This window comes from Lathyrus oleraceus, chromosome 1, assembly GCF_024323335.1.
Source record: "Lathyrus oleraceus cultivar Zhongwan6 chromosome 1, CAAS_Psat_ZW6_1.0, whole genome shotgun sequence".
In the NCBI taxonomy this organism is placed as follows: Eukaryota; Viridiplantae; Streptophyta; class Magnoliopsida; order Fabales; family Fabaceae; genus Lathyrus; species Lathyrus oleraceus.
In genome coordinates this window covers 441393195-441413863 of record NC_066579.1, presented here as the reverse complement: position 1 = coordinate 441413863, position 20669 = coordinate 441393195, and the positions used below count along the sequence as shown (strand labels likewise).

General features: G+C 40.2%; 1 non-coding gene across 1 annotated transcript; it reads left to right on the top strand.

Moving 5' to 3' along the window:
- Window positions 1–19817: 19817 nt before the first annotated feature.
- LOC127116241 (small nucleolar RNA R71) lies at window positions 19818–19924 on the top strand. The gene has a single exon (XR_007801207.1). It is a non-coding gene; the product is annotated as a small nucleolar RNA R71 (small nucleolar RNA).
- Window positions 19925–20669: the final 745 nt, after the last annotated feature.

Here is a 20669-nt window from a genome sequence, read left to right as displayed (position 1 = left end):
TTGATATTTGCTTCTTTTCATTCCTTTTTCACCTCCTTTTCTTCCTTTTTTCACTTGTGCTTCAAATAAACTACCTGAGATAAATAGAAAGAAAATACCGCGTAATGTCGAATAAAATGAAATAAATTGAAGTAAATAATAATATAATTTAATTAAATTGAGTCCTAGAATGTGATACTATTTCATGTTATCAAACTCCCCCATACTTAGATCTTTGCTTGTCCTCAAGCAAAATACAGTATAGAACTTGTTTTTAAATTTTTAGCCATATGAAATTTCAAAACACACATCAATTCGTACTAGGTTGCATGTAAACCTTGTTTAGAAGTAACCTGAGTTTAATCTTGACATCAACAACCACCGTCACAACCTCAGATAAGCCCACCTTATGCAAACCAGTTCGAGTAATGCCATTATAGCTATCCTAGTTCCTTTACTCTTATTTCACCCGTTTTCATTCTAGCGAAATCACATTAAGCCCTTTATCTTTTCGCGCACATAGTGGAGTAACCGGTTAGTGATTCTGATCCCCTTTTTGCTAGAAGTTCTGGTACATAAGTCGGATAACTTCGTTATTCAGTCCATTGCAAATTGCGGGGGATCGGACCGTAGTCCGCCCTACCAAGTTCAGTACCAGATACCTGCTGAACCAACTCATAATGGATCTTTCATATTATGCTTTTTTATGATCTGCAACCTTTAGATTAAATGATCTGGTAAGGATCACCTAACTTAATTAGTGCATTTCCTGATATATATATATATATATATATATATATATATATATATATATATATATATATATATATATATATATATATATATATATATATATATATATATATATTTTTATATATTTTTATTTTTGGGAATCATTCACTTATATTCATCGGCCCTCCACGTAGTTTGCTATTAAGATGGTGCTGACTTCTCGTATAAACTACTCGGGGTTACTATAAGACTAAATGTTCAAGGGATTGGTATAATAGGTACTTATCCTGATCTAACATGTTGAGGTTCTTAGAGCGTTGTTATGGTAATAATTTTTGTTTTGATTTCACTCAAGTTTTATAAAATAAGCGACCTTTATACTTATTGGGTGTGTTAAATTTTTGTTATGGCTCATGGAAATTTTTGAGGGAATAGATAATAGGAATTTTTTTTTCACACTTGGGACTTAACTTAAAATAAATCTATATTATAATATATATATATATATATATATATATATATATATATATATATATATATATATATATATTTTAAATAGAAAATAACAATGAAAAGAAAGATACATACTTGAAAAAGAAAAAGAAAAAGGAGGATAGAAGGAACACGGTTTCCCCCCATACTTAAATGAAACATTGTCCCCAATGTTTTAAGGAAAAGAAATACAAAAAGAAAGAAAGAGGAAACGAAAGTCAGTGCGGCCTTCCGCCTCTTGTTCTTGGACCTGGTGATCGTTGACGTATTTCTAAGTCGTCAAATCTGCTGAACAACTCAGTGAACCGCTGGTCGGTTATGGCATTCCTCGCTTCCTGTTGTTGTTGCATTTGGCGCATCATTTGCATCATTTCGAGATTCTGTGCTTGCATACCATCAATAGCATCCATGATGTCGTCGTTGGTTGCAGGCCTTCTTCGTCGACGACGTCGGGAGGATGGGCCAGCTGCATTGTCGGAAGGGTTGAGCGGGACTGATTGTTGTGCAGGAGCATGATCACCTTGCTCCATTTCTTCGAACTCGTCTGTAGACGGGTTTGCATGTGAAGGCTCGGTGGCTTCGGGAGCATTCAGATCATAGAGGTGGCGGTTGGGGTTGGTGACATCTGTTAGGGCAATGTTGGGGAGAACAACGCTTGGGACTGCCTGGTTGTTCACCATAAGGTAATATTTTTCGCCTACTCTGTTCTTAATTAGGCGGTTGGACCGACAGTAGCTTATATCCATGAATAGGGGAGGTAAAGATTCTAAAGTTTGGAGTCGGTCCCCTAGGTTTAAGCCAAGTGCTATAGTGGTGATTAATCCACCAATTACAAAAGGTTGACGGCCTCTAGCACATAAGGTGCGGATATGATGAAATAGGAAGGAGGCGGCGTTTACCTTAGTATTTGGTTCGAAGACGCATTCGAGGAAGAACAATTCCTTTGCGTTGACCTTGCTGTTGTTCGGTCTTCCAAAAACTGTGTTTTGTAGGATGCGGATAAAGTACCTGATAGTTGGGTTATGTATATGGGAAACAAGGAGCTCTTCCCAGTTGTTGGCATCTACACCTGATATTTTCCTAAAGAGGTCGAAAGCGGCAACTGTGTTCCAGTTTAAGTTTGGAGGGATTCTGGGGTAGACTTGACCTTCTATGGGGAATTGTAGCATGGTGCTCAATTGGTTGTGGGATAGGGAGTATTCGGTGTTGAACATACGGAAGGTTGCGGTACCGGTTAAGAATTCGTCTTCACCGGTGGGAGTGTTGTACGCATAGGAACTTAAAAATTCTAAGGTTAGGGATGGGTAGGTGGGTTGATTATGCGTACATAGAAAGGTTAAATCAGCAAGACGGAGCATCCATTCTATACCTTGAAGTAATCCTAATTCTTGTAAATAAGTTAAATCAGGATACCTGGTAGAGGTGACACCTCGTTGTTGGAAACGCTCGAACTGCTCCCTTTGATAATTATCATCTTCGGATCGGAAGATGATGTTTCCGAAATTTTGATTTCCCGCCATACTGATGAATGAGTTGGAAGAAGAAATTAGGAAAGAAAAGAAAATATATTTGATTGTATAGAATAGTTGTGATGTAGGAAGGAAGGTATGGTGGGTATTTATAGGAAAAAATTTGAAGTTGGAGAGGGAGTGGTTGAAAAGTAAATAAATGTGGGTAAATGTGAATAAATGGGGAAGGTAAAAAGGTGAAGAGGTGTAACGGTCGTCTCCAACGGCTTTGTAACGTTCACCTAGTCAGAAGGGTGTTACGCTCCTTACAGGGGCATGACGGGCGTCACAAGCACTTGGCGTGACGTCCGTGATAGATTGTGTGACGCTCGTCACACAGTCATATTGGCATGGTTTCTGCTTGCGTTCTTCATAATGATTTTGGTAATTTATTTTTATTATTTATTTTGTTTTGCTTCAGATTATTTTATTTTGCTATTTAAATTTCCCTGCATGCTATTCTACTTTGTATAATAGTGCATAATTATATTTTTCTTTAATAAGTTATGTAGGCAGCAACAGTAGAGAGCATTATTGATAGATATCGCATAATTCATAATAAAATAGGATAAATCAATAGCTTCATAAAATAATCATAATGTAACATTGGGAAAAAAAAACAAAAATGCGAAAGAGAAACAAATACGAACATAATTTGAAATAACATTTAATAATAATCTAACTAAAACTAAATAACTAAGAAAAACAACTTCTATCCATCTGCACGATCTCTGGCCGGAGGAGCAAAGGAGTTAACACGGTATAGCAACTCGTGAAACTGATTTGTCATACTGTTCATGTATCCCAGAATTTCGTGTCTCATGTTAGCGAACTCTTCTCTGAGGGCGTCTTGTTCTGACATCAAAGCTTAAATGGCAGTGTTATAATCAGTTCCGGGCATATGATGTCTAAGGTCGGGTATCGCCGATTCTTCGGTCTGAACAGGTTGAGGAGGAGGATCAATATCATAATAACCAGATGGTGTCTGAGGGTCAGATTCAGCATAAGGAATCTGGTCATCACAAATCTCATAGTCCTGGATGAATTCAGTGGATCTAGCAGGAGAGGGGGTTTCGTTCAGATTGTAGAGCCAGTTATTGCGGTTATGGACACTAGTCCTAGGATTGGGCATGGTAAATAGGCAAAGAACTTGGTTATTAATTATAAGCTCAAACTCGTCAGACCCTAGGTTTGCTATAAACATAGTGTTGAAGAGGAAGGGTATACTCATAATAGTAATGCCACAAAAAGGGCTTAAGTCAAGCATAGGCTGACGTAATCCGATAGCATTACCAATCATGGTTATCAAACCGCCTATTCGAATTGGTGCTCGTTCATCTTGGATAAGGTGGTCTAAATTTGCCAACATAAAAGTGGCAGCGTTTACTGGACGGTTCTGGGAAGCACAAAATATGATGAAGAGTTCATCACGTGAAACTGTGGTACTGTTTGGCTTCTTCCCAAATAAGGTGTGGGCCAGGATCTTATGGAAATAACGAAAGGTCGGGTTATGTATGTTTCCAGAGAGAAACTCATGTTCCTCGGGATCGTCATTTCCAGTCAAGTTACCCCAAAAGTGTTCAAGTTCTCTATATTCAAAAAGTTCTTCTTGGCTCACTGTGTATGTGTCAAAGGAGGTAGGGTGTCATACGGTGAACTGGACTTTTTGTGTTTTTTATCGCAATGTCGCGGTTAGCAAGAGTCGCCACCGACTTTTCTTTTATCCAATAAGGAAAGGTGGAAAAGAACAGGAAAGACCTTAATTTAGATTTTGGGTTCGGGAGGTACATTATACAAAGGGAAGGTGTTAGCACCCTTTGTATCCATGGTTATCCATGGGCTCTTAATTGCTCGATCACTTATATTATTTTTAAAAAAAAGTGTTTGTGAATTGTTTAGAAAAATTGTTTTGAAAAGAGAATTTAACTTTGTAATGATTCTTGTATGAATGTATACAAAGTGATTATCTCGTTTAGTTTTGAAAATTGTTTAGAAAAATATAACTCGGTAATGATTCTAGTATGAATGTATACCAAGTGGTGATTTTCTGAAGGTATTTTGAAAGGTGTGAGGTGTGAAAAAAAATGTTTTAGGTTGTGAGCCAGCAATTAAGAGTTATACCGACCCAAGGTCTTTATGAGTATTTCCTATCCTTATGAGGGTAAAACTGTCCTTATTATTGAGAAATAAGTAGTTTTATCCTTTGGATGTAAAAGGGTCATCGTAGGGTCATCGATTGGTCATTGAAGGCAACAGTTACGAGGATACCTTAGCATTCGAAGGGACTATCATCTTTTAACCGCAGGCAACATCGGAGGGTCATCGAGGGACAAAGTTGTATATTCGAAGGCAACATCCGAGGGACTATAATTTATTTTATGATGATTTAACCGAAGGGTCTTTGCTAAGGGTATCCCCACGTTCGCGGGACATGACCGTAATATCGTAATCGTAAGGCAACAAAGAGAGGTCCAAGATCACTTATTCAAAGGCAAAGTTTTACAATTAATTATATAATTAGGATGAAACTCCACATTAAAATTATTAAAAATAATATATTAAAAAATTAATACATTAGAAATTAATACATTAAAAATTAATTTAGGGTGAAACTCCACAAGGGTATCCCACAAATAAAGTGGAATACCTAGCCAATAATCTTTTCCTGGGATATGTGAACCTTTACGAAACTCAAAAAAAGAAACATGTCAGAACACCAAATCAGGGTGCAATCGAAGATTACACCGGAGAAATATCACAACGATAAATAGGATAGGATGAATAATGCATGGCTATGATAAAACATAAAAAAAAAAAAACAGAATAGAAAAGTCAGCTACTGTCTCGTTCGCCTCTGCCTCGCCTAGCGAAGGCCACGGATTTTGAATTTGAAAACAGCCCCATGTTAGGAACTTTGAATTTTATGGCATTTTATCACAGGAATAACATGGTCAAACATTCAGGGTATTCAGGCATATTTAAATTCCCATACGAAAGCAAATTATATATCAACATTTAATCATGATGCATTATATATGTAGATATGGCCAATTGAAAGTATAAACAATAGAGATACGCAAAACCTGTTTGCCAATTCAAGGTTGAAGGGATTGACCACTTGTAGTATCGGAATAAGTTAGGCAGCGGGAATTGGACGGCGATGGCTTCGGTGCAGATGGGCTGCCTTCAGGGTTTCTTTACTCTGAATTCTCCGGGTAGGCAGGGTTCCTATGCCAAAGTTTCTATCCGTCCTTCTCTGTTCTCTCTCTTTCTTTTTCCTCAAGGTTTTGTTCCAAGGAAACCTCAGAGTGTTTTGCTTCTCTTCCTTCTTTCTCCAGTAAATCTCCCAGTGTAAACTCCAAGTCTAACTCCCCCTACTGAAACTTCAGTATTTATAGACTAATTTCGTGGGTAATGGGCTTGGAATGAGGGAGACCCAAGTCCAAAATAATTTGTTATATTTTATTTATTTATTTATTTTAATTATTTAATTAATTAATTAATTAATTAATTAATTAAAAAAAAAATTCTCTTTTTTTTTCTTTTTTTTTTTTTCGTTTTTTTTTTTCGTTTTTTTTTTTTTTTAGGAAAAATGATGGGTAATTTTTGGGGTATGACAGCTGCCCCTGTTCAATATTCTTGAACCGAGAGAGTTAGGATGGCGTGTATGCCATTCGTGGTCTGGAGGTGGAAGATTATTGAACACTAGAATGCCCCAAAAATTTGCACTTGAGAATCGACAGTTGGTCTTGATGGAGATGGGCTTAAAGATACCATCCGGGAGGTTTGATGACGAAAGCTTCAGATCGAGCCGTACATTAGGCCAATTTGAAGACATGGGTGCCACACTGGGTCGTACATTAGACCGAATAATGAGTCATCCATTAGGCTGCTGACTTCGCTGGGGAGTCGGAGTGTGTCATATGCTGTTGGGGATAAAGGATCAGAATGGACCGTACGCTAGATCGTATCTGAGTTGCAGAATGAGCCGTACGTTAGGCTGAATCTGATGACGAAAGGGGTAGTCGTACGTTAGACTACACTTCAGAAATGTACCGTATGTTAGGTAGGATCTGATGATGAAAGGGGTAGTCGTACGTTAGACTACACTTCAGAAATGTACCGTATGTTAGGTAGCATCTGAGGGGATGGACATCCGAACGGGTCGTACGTTAGACCGTCGCAGAATGAGTCGTCTGTTAGGCCGCATCTGATGATGAAAGCGGTAGTCGTACGCCAGACTACACTTCAGAAATGTACCGTACGTTAGGTAGCATCTGAGGGTTGTAAGATCCAAACGGGTCGTACGTTAGACCGCGTTGGGGTTGTTGAAGTTCAGAATGGATCGTATGTTAGATCGTATCCGAGTTGTAGAATGAGCCGTCCGTTAGGCTGCATCTGAAAAAGAAAGTAGTCGTACGCTAGACTACACCCCTGAATGTACCGTACGCTAGGCAGCATCTGAGGATTTGAAGGTCCAAATGGGTCGTACGTTAGACCGCATTGGAGTTGCTGAAGAAGTCGTATGTTGGGCTGAATCAGAATGAACCGTACGTTAGGCTGTATCTGATAACCTGTATATGTTGTACTTGCAATAAATGTCTGGGATGGGCTTAGAGATGCCATCGTTAGGAGGATATCGAAGTGTTGTCAGAATGAATGTTCCCATGAACTGTATTTGAAATATGTATCTGAATCTTGAATGTGATTGATAAAGGTGTCTGTCTGAATGAACCTTCTACTTTGACTATATCAGGAGGATAATTAACCTGCAAAGAAAAAGTTAGCTTCATGCTATGTCATGATGCATGAGATGTTTCGTGTTATGCTAAAATAAATGTGAATGTTGTATGCATGCGTATGCTGTGAAAGGATGTAATGAATGAGTTATGCGTATGAGAAGTTCTGCTTGGGGACTCTACTGGGGAAAATAAATCCCCATCTACTGATTTGAGACATTTGTGTCGATGACCCTTTCTCGGCTGGGGATGCTTGATTTCTGTCTGATGGTGGAAATATTCAACAGAGCCTGGCTGGGGATGGATGAGATGATCAATCTGTCTGGTGACGCCGACCTCTATTGGGGAGTAACTGGTTGTGCCTGGGGATACTGCCATTTTCTGAAAAAACAGGCTTGCTGGGGAAGAGAATTGGTAGCGGATTCATTGGAAGCATGATTAGACCTTTTCCTTGATCCTGAAGTCGGGTAGTAATTGCTATTGCTATTCTATGCATGTATTTTTGGTAAACATCAGTCATATTCAAATGCACATATTAATTCAAATTAAATCAATGGACATTTACGCAACCAAAACAGAAAAAGAAAAAACAAAAGCATCTTTTGAAAGAAGGTTGTATTGATTTTGAAAGAAGGCCTATAAACAGGCAATTTGTGTACAAGGAGACAGAAATCCTAGTAAGAGGAAATTGTCGAAAACAAAGAGAAAGCTATGTGGAAGAAGTCCTATTGATTTTAAGCCTACTACTGTCATTATGTCTTCGAGCATCTCATCCCTTGCTGTCGGATAGAAGTGATTGGCTTGGTCAGTCCCTCGAACTTGGATGAAAGTTGACTGAGAACGGGACATAGTCATACGCTTTAATCCCTAATTTTTGCCTGGACCGCCTTTTCAGGTTTTCAGTCCACCAGGATACCCTTTTTTGCCCAAGCCGCCTTTTCAGGTTTTCGACTTGCCGGGTGTACATTTTTTTTATATATCCCTAATTTTTGCCCGAACCCTTTTGGTTCGCCGGGATGCCCTTACTTTTGCCTAGATACGTCGATCTAGCGGGTCTCTTTTATGCGTAGTATTTTTTAACTATGTCCGCGTTCACGGGATGTGGGAAGTCTTCACCATCCATTGTGGCGAGTATCATGGCTCCACCTGAGAATACCTTCTTAACTACAAATGGCCCTTCGTATGTGGGAGTCCATTTGCCTCTGGGGTCAGTTTGTGGTAGGATGATGCGTTTGATTACCAAGTCGCCAAGTTGGTACACCTGTCTCTTAACTCTTTTGTTAAATGCCTGGGTCATGCATTTCTGATATATCTGCCCATGACAAACAGCCGCAAGTCTCTTCTCATCAATCAGATTTATCTGATCGAGTCGAGTCTGAATCCATTCATCTTCATCTAAGCCCGCCTCTTTCATGATTCTTAGAGAGGGAATCTGAACTTCCACTAGTAAGATGGCTTCCATTCCATAGACTAAAGAGAACGGAGTTGCCCCTGTCGTAGTGCGCACTGAAGTGCGATAACCGTAAAGAGTAAAGGGTAACATCTCATGCCAGTCTTTGTATGTTACTGTCATTTCTTGCATGACCTTCTTGATATTGTTAGCAGTCCCCACGGCGCCGTTCATCTTTGGCCGGTACGGAGAAGAGTTATGGTGTTTTATTTTGAACTGCGTGCAGAGTTCAGTAATCATCTTGTTGTTCAAATTAGTACCATTGTCAGTGATAACTCTTTCAGGAGACAGCAGGTTTCTCAAATAGGTATTTGATAGAATCCATCTTAGAAGTCAATAAGGTGGTATGATTCAACATATACTGTCTTAGTCGGCGAGCAGCCCAGGCCAAAGCACAGCAAGCTTTCTCGGGCTGTGAGTATCTTGTTTCACAGTCGGTACCTTTTGCTAAGGCAGTATATGGCATGCTCTTTTCGACCAGACTCGTCATGTTGCCCCAACACACCTCATTGAATTTTCTAACACGGTCAAATACGTAATTAAAGGTCTTCCTTCAACTGGTGGCATCGGAACTGGAGGTTCTTGGAGATATTTCTTGATTTTGTCATTCATCATTCCATACCATCTCTTGATTTTGTCATAAGCTTCTTGGCACTCATCAATCCATACCATCTCTTGTTTTTTCTTTTTTAGTAATTTGAAGATGGGTTTGCAGGTAGTAGTCAAGTGTGGAACGAATCGGGCAATGTAATTCGAGTGCCCCAAGAAACTTCTGACTTCTCTCTTGTTTATTTCAGTACCCAGATTTACAATTTCAATTGATTCCTCATGCGGCTGTATGGTCTTTTCCTCTTGTAGTACCAGTCTGGCGAGTTCTCTAGGGACTTCACAATCTTCCTCGCTTCCATCCTCGGCTTGGTAGATCGGATTTTCAAAGTCATAATGAACAGTAGCAGAGTCATTACCAACAGGATCCAGAGTGGATATGGATCGGCAAATTATTACGTGAGTGTGTGCAAGAAACATAGCTTGTTTGAAAAATGACAGGAAAGATAAAGAGCGCAATATTTGAATGCAAAAAGTCCATTGATCTATTGAATATGAATATGCTTATGAAAATGACAAACCCCTAACAAATTAGCTATTGTGCCTCGGGCATAGACACAATGCTTTAAGAAGTTTGATTGTAAAAGAAAATTAAAATTTGCAATTCTAGAATAAACAATAACAATTACTCCTGACTAAAGGAAATCGGGATAATGTCTTCAGTCTTCCAATTGTTGAGTCCGTCACCAATTGTTGAGAAAATCCAGCTATCCAAGTCGCAATCACTATCAGCATCTTCCATAGCATTAATCTGATTTTTGACTATCTTTCCAGAGTTAAACCCCAGGCCAGCTTTATCAGACTTGTACGGTACATTGATCAGTTGACCCCAACCAGCACGATCACCATTTTCAATCGCGGCTTGAGCATCTTTCAGAGAGATCATGACAGGGGGAGCACGAACAACCTTGGGCACAAGGGGAGTTGGCTTAAGGACAGGACTGGGTGGAGGAACCACTTCAAATGACTGAGAAGGAGTCTCAAAGAATTCACCATCCATCTCAACGTATTTGAAGGCTTGCACACTACTGACAATATACTCTTCTTCTCCACATACAGTGACAACCATGCCTGCTATTGGATACTTCAGCTTTTGATGAAGCGACGAAGCTACCGCACCTGCCCCATGGATCCAAGGGCGCCCCAACAAGCAGGAGTAGGCGGGACGAATGTCCATCACGTGAAAGGTAGTGTTGAAGACTTGAGGTCCTATCTTGATAGGGAGAACCACTTCACCATAGACAACACTCTTCGCACCATCGTAAGCACGCACCACAACATCACTAGGTTTCAGTTCAATGCCTTTGTAGTCAAATTTATCGAGTACAGCTTTCGGGAGCACATTCAAGGAAGAGCCGTTGTCGATCAACACGTGAGCCAGGGTGATCCCCTCACACTCGATGGAGATATGCAGAGCTTTATTGTGATTCTTTCCCGCTGGTGTCAGGTCAGCATCGGAAAAGCCTAGGCCATTGTCAACAGTCAAATTAGCAACATAATGTTCGAATTGATCGACGGATGTTTCTTGAGGCACATGAGCGGTCTTCAAGAATTTCATCAATGCATTGGCATGGGATTCAGAAGATAACAATAAAGACAACATTGAGATTTTAGACGGAGTATGCCCCAATTGTTCCACTACATCAAAATCGCTCTTACGGATGATTTTCAGCATCTCTTCCATTTCCTGTTTGGCAACATCTTCAGAAGTAACTTCGACCGATGTCTCTGACTGAGGAGGATTGACTGGTCTTTTTCCTCGAATTTCGGGAGCGGGAGGTGAGATTTCTGGAGAGAAGACCCTTCCACTTCGAGTAATTTTACTAGTCCCCACAATATCATTAGGATTAGCAGAACTACCAACTTGCTTTATGCCATGGATGTAAACGTCGCCTCCATAGTTCCACGGAATAGCTTTGCTGGAGGAATATGGCACGGGGCCAGGTGCGGTAATAATCAGGGGAGCCACTTTGGGCTCAGCGGTAATCTTCACAGGCACTCTAGTAGCGGTAATCTTCACTGGAGCTTTGGACCTAGCAATCACAGATACCTCTTCAATAGAGTTGTCCACCTTAGGAACCCTTTCAAATAGAATTGTACGATCATCCATCAGCCGTTGAATGCCGTTCTTCAACTTCAAACAATCATTGGGTCGGAGTACACAGAGATCGCAATCTTCAGCACAACCTGGAAATAAACCAGCTTGCAATAAATTCTTCTTAACGATCAGGAGAGGAGATGCTAAATCAGCAACGTCAGTAACGTGAGAATTGTCGTCCACAACATTAACATTCTGGTCATGATTAGGCATAGGTGCTGTGATGACATTGGGGGTCGCCGGAGGATCAAATTCAATTTCTCCAGCGTCGATCATATCCTGAATCTTGTTCTTCAACAACCAGCAATCATTCGTATCATGCCCGGGGCTATCGGAGTGATAGGCACACCTGGCGTTGGGATTATAACGAGGAGAAGTAGTGTTGGGATTTGCAGGAGGGCCTCTGAGGGTAATCAAATTGGCCTTTAACATACTCTGCAGTGCTTGGGTTAAAGTCATATTGATCTTGGTAAACTGTCTTCTCGACCTGTCTTGTCTGTGTTGGAAGTTCTGAGATGGCGGTGCGGCAATTGTAACTGCCCCAACAGTATGGTCACGATTCTTCTTGTTATGCTTCCTCTCACTGTACACAGCATTTGATTCATTCTTTCCCTGATAGGACTTTTTGGTGCTTGCAGAAGTAGCTGCCTGTATCTTTCCACTTCGAATGCCGCTTTCAACCCGTTCACCTGTCAAGATAAGTTCAGTGAAACCTGACGAGGAACCTCCCAGTAGATGGCTGTAGAATGGGCCAGTCAGTGTACCCATGAACATGTCCACTAACTCTCGATCAGTCATAGGGGGTTTGACTCTGCCAGCCAAATCTCTCCACTTTTGAGCATATTCTTTGAAACTTTCTTTAGAGCCCATAGTCATATTTTGTAGCTGTAGCCGAGTAGGCGCTAACTCAGAATTATACTGGTAGTGCTTGTAGAAAGCTGTTGCTAAATCAGTCCATGTGCGGATGTTAGAGCTCTCAAGCTGATAATACCACTCTAACTGTGTGCCAGACAGACTCTCTTGGAAGAAATGCATCCACAGTTTCTTATCAGTAGTGTGCGGCTGAATCTTTCTCACATAAGCCCTTAGATGCATCTGAGGACAAGAGGCACCATCATACTTAGTGAAAATGGGAACCTTGAATTTGCGGGGAATGACCACATCAGAGACCAGACCCAAGTTTTCGAAATCCAGACCGGGCACTTTCTGCCCCTCCATAGCTAGCATACGTTCTTCCAGCAACTTGTACTTATCATCCTTCGGAGAGTACTGTTCATGTTCATAATCTTCATCGTCGTCCTCAGAATTGACGAGATTAGGATTCTCATCTTCCGAATCATTCTCGGTCTCTTCTTCTGAATCCTTCGGAATTCTAATCTTGACTCCTGTAACCTGTCCCTTAAGCCTTCTCCCCGGGTTGATGTAACCCACAGGTTTCTGGTCCTTCTTCTTCTCCATCAAAAGAGCTTTCAGTTCTTCCTGCCCCTTAGATAAGCTCAGCATCATTTCCTGGAATTGAGCATTCTGGGCCTGGAGATCTTTGACAGTTTGTTCGAGAGCCATTGTTCAATCTGTTTGAATCTGCTGGAATCTGTTTGATAGGAAAATCGTGAGAACACTGATCCTTTAGAATACCTGTTATGCGATGCAATGCAATGTATGAAATGTTTTCAAGGACTTTCGGGATTTAACTTTGCATAAACTAACAAAAAGAGCTTTTTTTTTCTTTTCTCTTTTGTTTTTGCTTTTGTTTGTTTTTTTTTTTTAGCAGAGTTAAATCCCTAAATCCTTGAAATGGTTAGTACAATGCCATGATGTTATGATGTTATGTTGTTATGATGTCATGTTGTTAGATAAATAACAAGCACAAGCAAGTCACACAACAATCATTCCTAGGTTTTAAGGCTTGCGTGAGTTCCATAGGTAAATACCCTCCCCACTGAAGTTTGGTTGGTTCAACCTGTCTTAGAATAGTAACCGGGTTCTAGAAGGATCTCAAATCATTGACCTTTCCTTAAGTCCACTTCAGTGCAACACCAAGTGGTTGACCGAAGCTTCCCTAAAGTCCAATCTCAAAGAGTGTAGTATCGAGTCTCAACCAACTCCAGTCGGAACCGAAGCCAGTTATCTCACTACTTTCTAATGGCCAGGATGAGTCAATTAGGGTTCTAAAGGTCTGGTTAATGCTTTTATGACACCACGCGAATGCCAAATATTTCCTCAACTAACATGAGGAACATCAGGACATCCAAAGTGCCACATTAACCGTAGCCATCATTTTGACCATTCCAGTATACGCCGGACAGTCGCGATGATCTCTTGCTACTTACCTAAGGTACACTAGATCCGGGTGTAGGATCTTTCACTCAAGCATAACATACCCAAGCATTCCCTTAAAAATAAATCAGACAAATTGAATAAGTGATCTTGTTTTTAAGGTAACCTCTCTTTTTAAATATTTAGGGTCCCCAGCAGAGTCGCCAGTTCTGTCATACGGTGAACTGGACTTTTTGTGTTTTTTATCGCAATGTCGCGGTTAGCAAGAGTCGCCACCGACTTTTCTTTTATCCAATAAGGAAAGGTGAAAAAGAACAGGAAAGACCTTAATTTAGATTTTGGGTTCGGGAGGTACATTATACAAAGGGAAGGTGTTAGCACCCTTTGTATCCATGGTTATCCATGGGCTCTTAATTGCTCGATCACTTATATTATTTTTAAAAAAAAGTGTTTGTGAATTGTTTAGAAAAATTGTTTTGAAAAGAGAATTTAACTTTGTAATGATTCTTGTATGAATGTATACAAAGTGATTATCTCGTTTAGTTTTGAAAATTGTTTAGAAAAATATAACTCGGTAATGATTCTAGTATGAATGTATACCAAGTGGTGATTTTCTGAAGGTATTTTGAAAGGTGTGAGGTGTGAAAAAAATGTTTTAGGTTGTGAGCCAGCAATTAAGAGTTATACCGACCCAAGGTCTTTATGAGTATTTCCTATCCTTATGAGGGTAAAACTGTCCTTATTATTGAGAAATAAGTAGTTTTATCCTTTGGATGTAAAAGGGTCATCGTAGGATCATCGATTGGTCATTGAAGGCAACAGTTACGAGGATACCTTAGCATTCGAAGGGACTATCATCTTTTAACCGCAGGCAACATCGGAGGGTCATCGAGGGACAAAGTTGTATATTCGAAGGCAACATCCGAGGGACTATAATTTATTTTATGATGATTTAACCGAAGGGTCTTTGCTAAGGGTATCCCCACGTTCGCGGGACATGACCGTAATATCGTAATCGTAAGGCAACAAAGAGAGGTCCAAGATCACTTATTCAAAGGCAAAGTTTTACAATTAATTATATAATTAGGATGAAACTCCACATTAAAATTATTAAAAATAATATATTAAAAAATTAATACATTAGAAATTAATACATTAAAAATTAATTTAGGGTGAAACTCCACAAGGGTATCCCACAAATAAAGTGGAATACCTAGCCAATAATCTTTTCCTGGGATATGTGAACCTTTACAAAACTCAAAAAAAGAAACATGTCAGAACACCAAATCAGGGTGCAATCGAAGATTACACCGGAGAAATATCACAACGATAAATAGGATAGGATGAATAATGCATGGCTATGATAAAACATAAAAAAAAAACAGAATAGAAAAGTCAGCTACTGTCTCGTTCGCCTCTGCCTCGCCTAGCGAAGGCCACGGATTTTGAATTTGAAAACAGCCCCATGTTAGGAACTTTGAATTTTATGGCATTTTATCACAGGAATAACATGGTCAAACATTCAGGGTATTCAGGCATATTTAAATTCCCATACGAAAGCAAATTATATATCAACATTTAATCATGATGCATTATATATGTAGATATGGCCAATTGAAAGTATAAACAATAGAGATACGCAAAACCTGTTTGCCAATTCAAGGTTGAAGGGATTGACCACTTGTAGTATCGGAATAAGTTAGGCAGCGGGAATTGGACGGCGATGGCTTCGGTGCAGATGGGCTGCCTTCAGGGTTTCTTTACTCTGAATTCTCCGGGTAGGCAGGGTTCCTATGCCAAAGTTTCTATCCGTCCTTCTCTGTTCTCTCTCTTTCTTTTTCCTCAAGGTTTTGTTCCAAGGAAACCTCAGAGTGTTTTGCTTCTCTTCCTTCTTTCTCCAGTAAATCTCCCAGTGTAAACTCCAAGTCTAACTCCCCCTACTGAAACTTCAGTATTTATAGACTAATTTCGTGGGTAATGGGCTTGGAATGAGGGAGACCCAAGTCCAAAATAATTTGTTATATTTTATTTATTTATTTATTTTAATTATTTAATTAATTAATTAATTAATTAATTAATTAATTAAAAAAAAAATCTTTTTTTTTTTTTTTTTTTTTTTTCGTTTTTTTTTTCGTTTTTTTTTTTTTTTTTTTTAGGAAAAATGATGGGTAATTTTTGGGGTATGACAGCTGCCCCTGTTCAATATTCTTGAACCGAGAGAGTTAGGATGGCGTGTATGCCATTCGTGGTCTGGAGGTGGAAGATTATTGAACACTAGAATGCCCCAAAAATTTGCACTTGAGAATCGACAGTTGGTCTTGATGGAGATGGGCTTAAAGATACCATCCGGGAGGTTTGATGACGAAAGCTTCAGATCGAGCCGTACATTAGGCCAATTTGAAGACATGGGTGCCACACTGGGTCGTACATTAGACCGAATAATGAGTCATCCATTAGGCTGCTGACTTCGCTGGGGAGTCGGAGTGTGTCATATGCTGTTGGGGATAAAGGATCAGAATGGACCGTACGCTAGATCGTATCTGAGTTGCAGAATGAGCCGTACGTTAGGCTGAATCTGATGACGAAAGGGGTAGTCGTACGTTAGACTACACTTCAGAAATGTACCGTATGTTAGGTAGGATCTGATGATGAAAGGGGTAGTCGTACGTTAGACTACACTTCAGAAATGTACCGTATGTTAGGTAGCATCTGAGGGGATGGACATCCGAACGGGTCGTACGTTAGACCGTCGCAGAATGAGTCGTCTGTTAGGCCGCATCTGATGATGAAAGCGGTAGTCGTACGCCAGACTACACTTCAGAAATGTACCGTACGTTAGGTAGCATCTGAGGGTTGTAAGATCCAAACGGGTCGTACGTTAGACCGCGTTGGGGTTGTTGAAGTTCAGAATGGATCGTATGTTAGATCGTATCCGAGTTGTAGAATGAGCCGTCCGTTAGGCTGCATCTGAAAAAGAAAGTAGTCGTACGCTAGACTACACCCCTGAATGTACCGTACGCTAGGCAGCATCTGAGGATTTGAAGGTCCAAATGGGTCGTACGTTAGACCGCATTGGAGTTGCTGAAGAAGTCATATGTTGGGCTGAATCAGAATGAACCGTACGTTAGGCTGTATCTGATAACCTGTATATGTTGTACTTGCAATAAATGTCTGGGATGGGCTTAGAGATGCCATCGTTAGGAGGATATCGAAGTGTTGTCTACTTCAATTCCTCTGTTCGAGATGATGTGTCCTAAAACAATTCCTTCTTGTACCATAAAGTGGCATTTTTCCCAATTAAGTACTAGGTTTACTTTTACACATCGCTCTAGAACTCTTTCTAGGTTTTCAAGGCATTCTTCAAAGCTTTGTCCGCATACGGAAAAGTCATCCATAAATACTTCCATGATGTTTTCTAGAAAATCGGCGAATATTGCCATCATGCACCTTTGGAAGGTTGCAGGAGCATTACACAAGCCAAACGACATTCGTCTATAAGCGAAGGTACCAAAAGGACACGTGAACGTTGTCTTTTCTTGGTCATCAGGGTGAATCGGTATTTGAAAGAAACCTGAGTAACCGTCTAGATAGCAGAAATGAGAATGTTTTGCTAATCGTTCTAACATCTGGTCAATGAATGGTAAAGGGAAATGATCTTTTCGGGTTGCTTTGTTTAGTTTCCTATAGTCAATGCACATTCTCCATCCCGATTCGATTCGTTTGGTTATAGTTTCTCTTTTTTCATTTTCAATGACTGTTACACCTCCTTTCTTTGGTACTACGTGTACAGGACTAACCCATTTGCTATCAGATATAGGATATATGATACCTGCCTCTAATAACTTGGTTATTTCCTTCTTCACTACCTCACTCAGGATCGGGTTTAGTCTCCTCTGGTGTTCCCTAGAAGTTTTACAGTCTTCTTCTAGCATGATGCGGTGCATACAAATAGAAGGACTTATTCCTTTAAGATCGGTGATGTTGTAACCTAGTGCGGTTGGATATTTTCTTAAGATATGCAGGAGTTTTTCTGTTTCGAGTCTTCCTAGGTCAGCATTAACTATCACTGGTCGTTCAAGTTCTAAGTCTAGGAATTCATATCTCAGATTTTTGGGAAGTGTTTTCAGGTCTAGGGTTGGTTTCTTAAGGCATGCGTAGGGTCCGGTGTTATTGCTAAACATTGGTTAAGTTTGTCTTCTACAAGATAGTCAGATGATTTGTCTTTTTCTAACTCCGTTTCTTTTATGCATTCATCGATGATATCCATGAAGTAACATGTATCTTCTATTGCAGGTGCTTTCAAAAATTGGGAAAGAATGAACTCAATTTTCTCTTCTTCTACTTCGAAAGTGAGTCGTCCTCATTTTACGTCTATGATCGCACCAGCAGTTGCTAAGAACGGTCTTCCCAGTATAATGGGTGTAACTTCATCTTCTCTAATATCCATAATTATAAAATCGGTTGGAATGTAGAATTGACTTATGCGCACTGGAACGTTTTCAAGAATTCCTACAGGATATTTAACGGAACGATCTGCTAGTTGCACAGACATTTTGGTTGGTCTTAATTCTCCCATTTCAAGTTTCTTGCATATGGATAAAGGCATAACACTAATACCGGCTCCTAAATCGCATAAGGCTTTGTCAATGACAAATTTTCCTATGTGACAGGGTATAGAGAAACTACCTGGGTCTTTAAGTTTAGGAGGCATATTCTGGATTATAACGCTACATTCAGCGGTGAGTGTAACGGTTTCGCTATCTTCAAGTTTCCTTTTATTAGAAAGAATTTCTTTTAAGAACTTGGCATATGAGGGCATCTGCGTAATAGCTTCTGTAAACGGAATTGTAACGTTTAATTGTTTTAGTAGGTCAACAAATTTTTTAAATTGGCCCGCATCTTTGGTTTTAATAAGCCTTTGAGGGTAAGGGATAGGTGGTTTATAAGGTGGTGGAGGTACATAAGGTTCCTTCTTTTCTACGGTTTCCTTATTACTCTCTTCCTTTTCCTTAGGTTCACTTTCCTTCTCAGTTGGCTTTTTAGAGTTTTGGTTTTCTATCCTTGGGTCAGACGGTCCTTCCACTTCCGTTCCACTTCTTAGGATGATTGCATGGGCGTGGCTTCTCGGATTAGGTTGGGGTTGGCCAGGAAATGTACCAGTTGGGGCAGCAGTAGGCGCTTGTTGTTGAGCTACTTGTGATATTTGTGTTTCTAGCATTTTGTTATGGGTAGCCAGGGCATCTACTTTACTTGCTAGTTGTTTAATTTGTTCGCCAGTGTGTACATTCTGGTTTAGGAAATCTTTATTGGTTTGCTGTTGAGAAGCTATAAAGTTTTCCATCATGATTTCCAAGTTGGATTTCCTAGGGGCGTTATTGTTAGGTGTAGATGGGATCGGCTTCTGATATCCCGGAGGTATAGCTGGGGCTTGATTTGGAGATTGTCCAGGTGCGTATAAAGCGTTATTACTCTTATATGAAAAATTGGGATGATTCTTCCAATTTGAGTTATAGGTGTGCGAGTAGGGGCTTCCTTGAACATAGTTCACTTGCTCCGCTTGGATTCCTGTTAGGAGTTGACAATCTGCAGGAGTGTGACCTTGGATTCCACAGACTTCGCAATTCTGAGTTATGGCTACCACGGTGGCTGGAGGTGATACATTTAAACTTTCAATTTTCTGGACCAGAGCATCCACTTTTGCATTAACATGATCAAGGTTACTTATCTCGTACATGCCAGTTTTCGTTTGAGGTTTTTCTACCATTGTTCGTTCGCTTCCCCACTAATAGTGGTTTTGAGCCATGCTTTCGATAAGTTGGTAAGCATCAGCATAAGGTTTGTTCATTAGTGCACCACCTGCGGCGGCGGCGTCTATTGTTAACCTCGTGTTGTATAGGAGACCATTATAGAAGGTATGAATTACTAACCAGTCTTTTAAACCATGGTGTGGACAAAGTCTCATCATGTCTTTGTATCTTTCCCATGCTTCGAAGAGAGACTCGTTATCTTTCTATTTAAATCCATTTATCTGGGCTCTTAACATAGCTGTTTTGCTCGGCGGAAAATATCGGGCAAGAAAAACTTTCTTCAACTCGTTCCATGTGGTGACTGAGTTGGAAGGAAGAGATTGAAGCCATCTTCTAGCGCTATCTCTTAACGAGAAAGGAAAAAGACGAAGTCGAATTGCCTCTGAAGTGACACCGTTAGCTTTAACAGTATCAGCGTATTGGACAAACACGGATAAATGAAGGTTTGGATCCTCGGTAGGATTTCCAGAGAATTGGTTCTGTTGCACTGCCTGCAACAGTGAAGGTTTAAGTTCAAAGTTGTTTGCTTCGATTGCGGGTGGAGCAATACTCGAATGCGGCTCATCTTGCGATGGAGCGGCGTAATCTCGAAGAGCACGAACTGGTTCTGCCATCTCGGGTATCGAAGGGAAAATATTTTTGAAATCAGGAAGTTCAACAGGAGGGAGATTGTTTGCAGCACGATATTCCCGAATTCGTCGTAAGACTCGGAGATATAGTTCGATATCGTTGATTCGTAAGTAGAACGGCTCGCCTTGTGAGCAAGTGTGTGGCATACAAATCAACGAAAGAAAGAAAAGAAAAGAAAAGCCTTAGTCTCTACAGCGTAACAGAAGAGTTACGATATCGACTAAACAAAAGTCCCCGGCAACGGCGCCAAAAACTTGATCGCGACTTTATGAGTCGAATTTGGGGTACAAACTGCAAGTGCACAATTCTATCGCGTAGTTTTAAAAGATATCGATCCCACAGGGACTTATG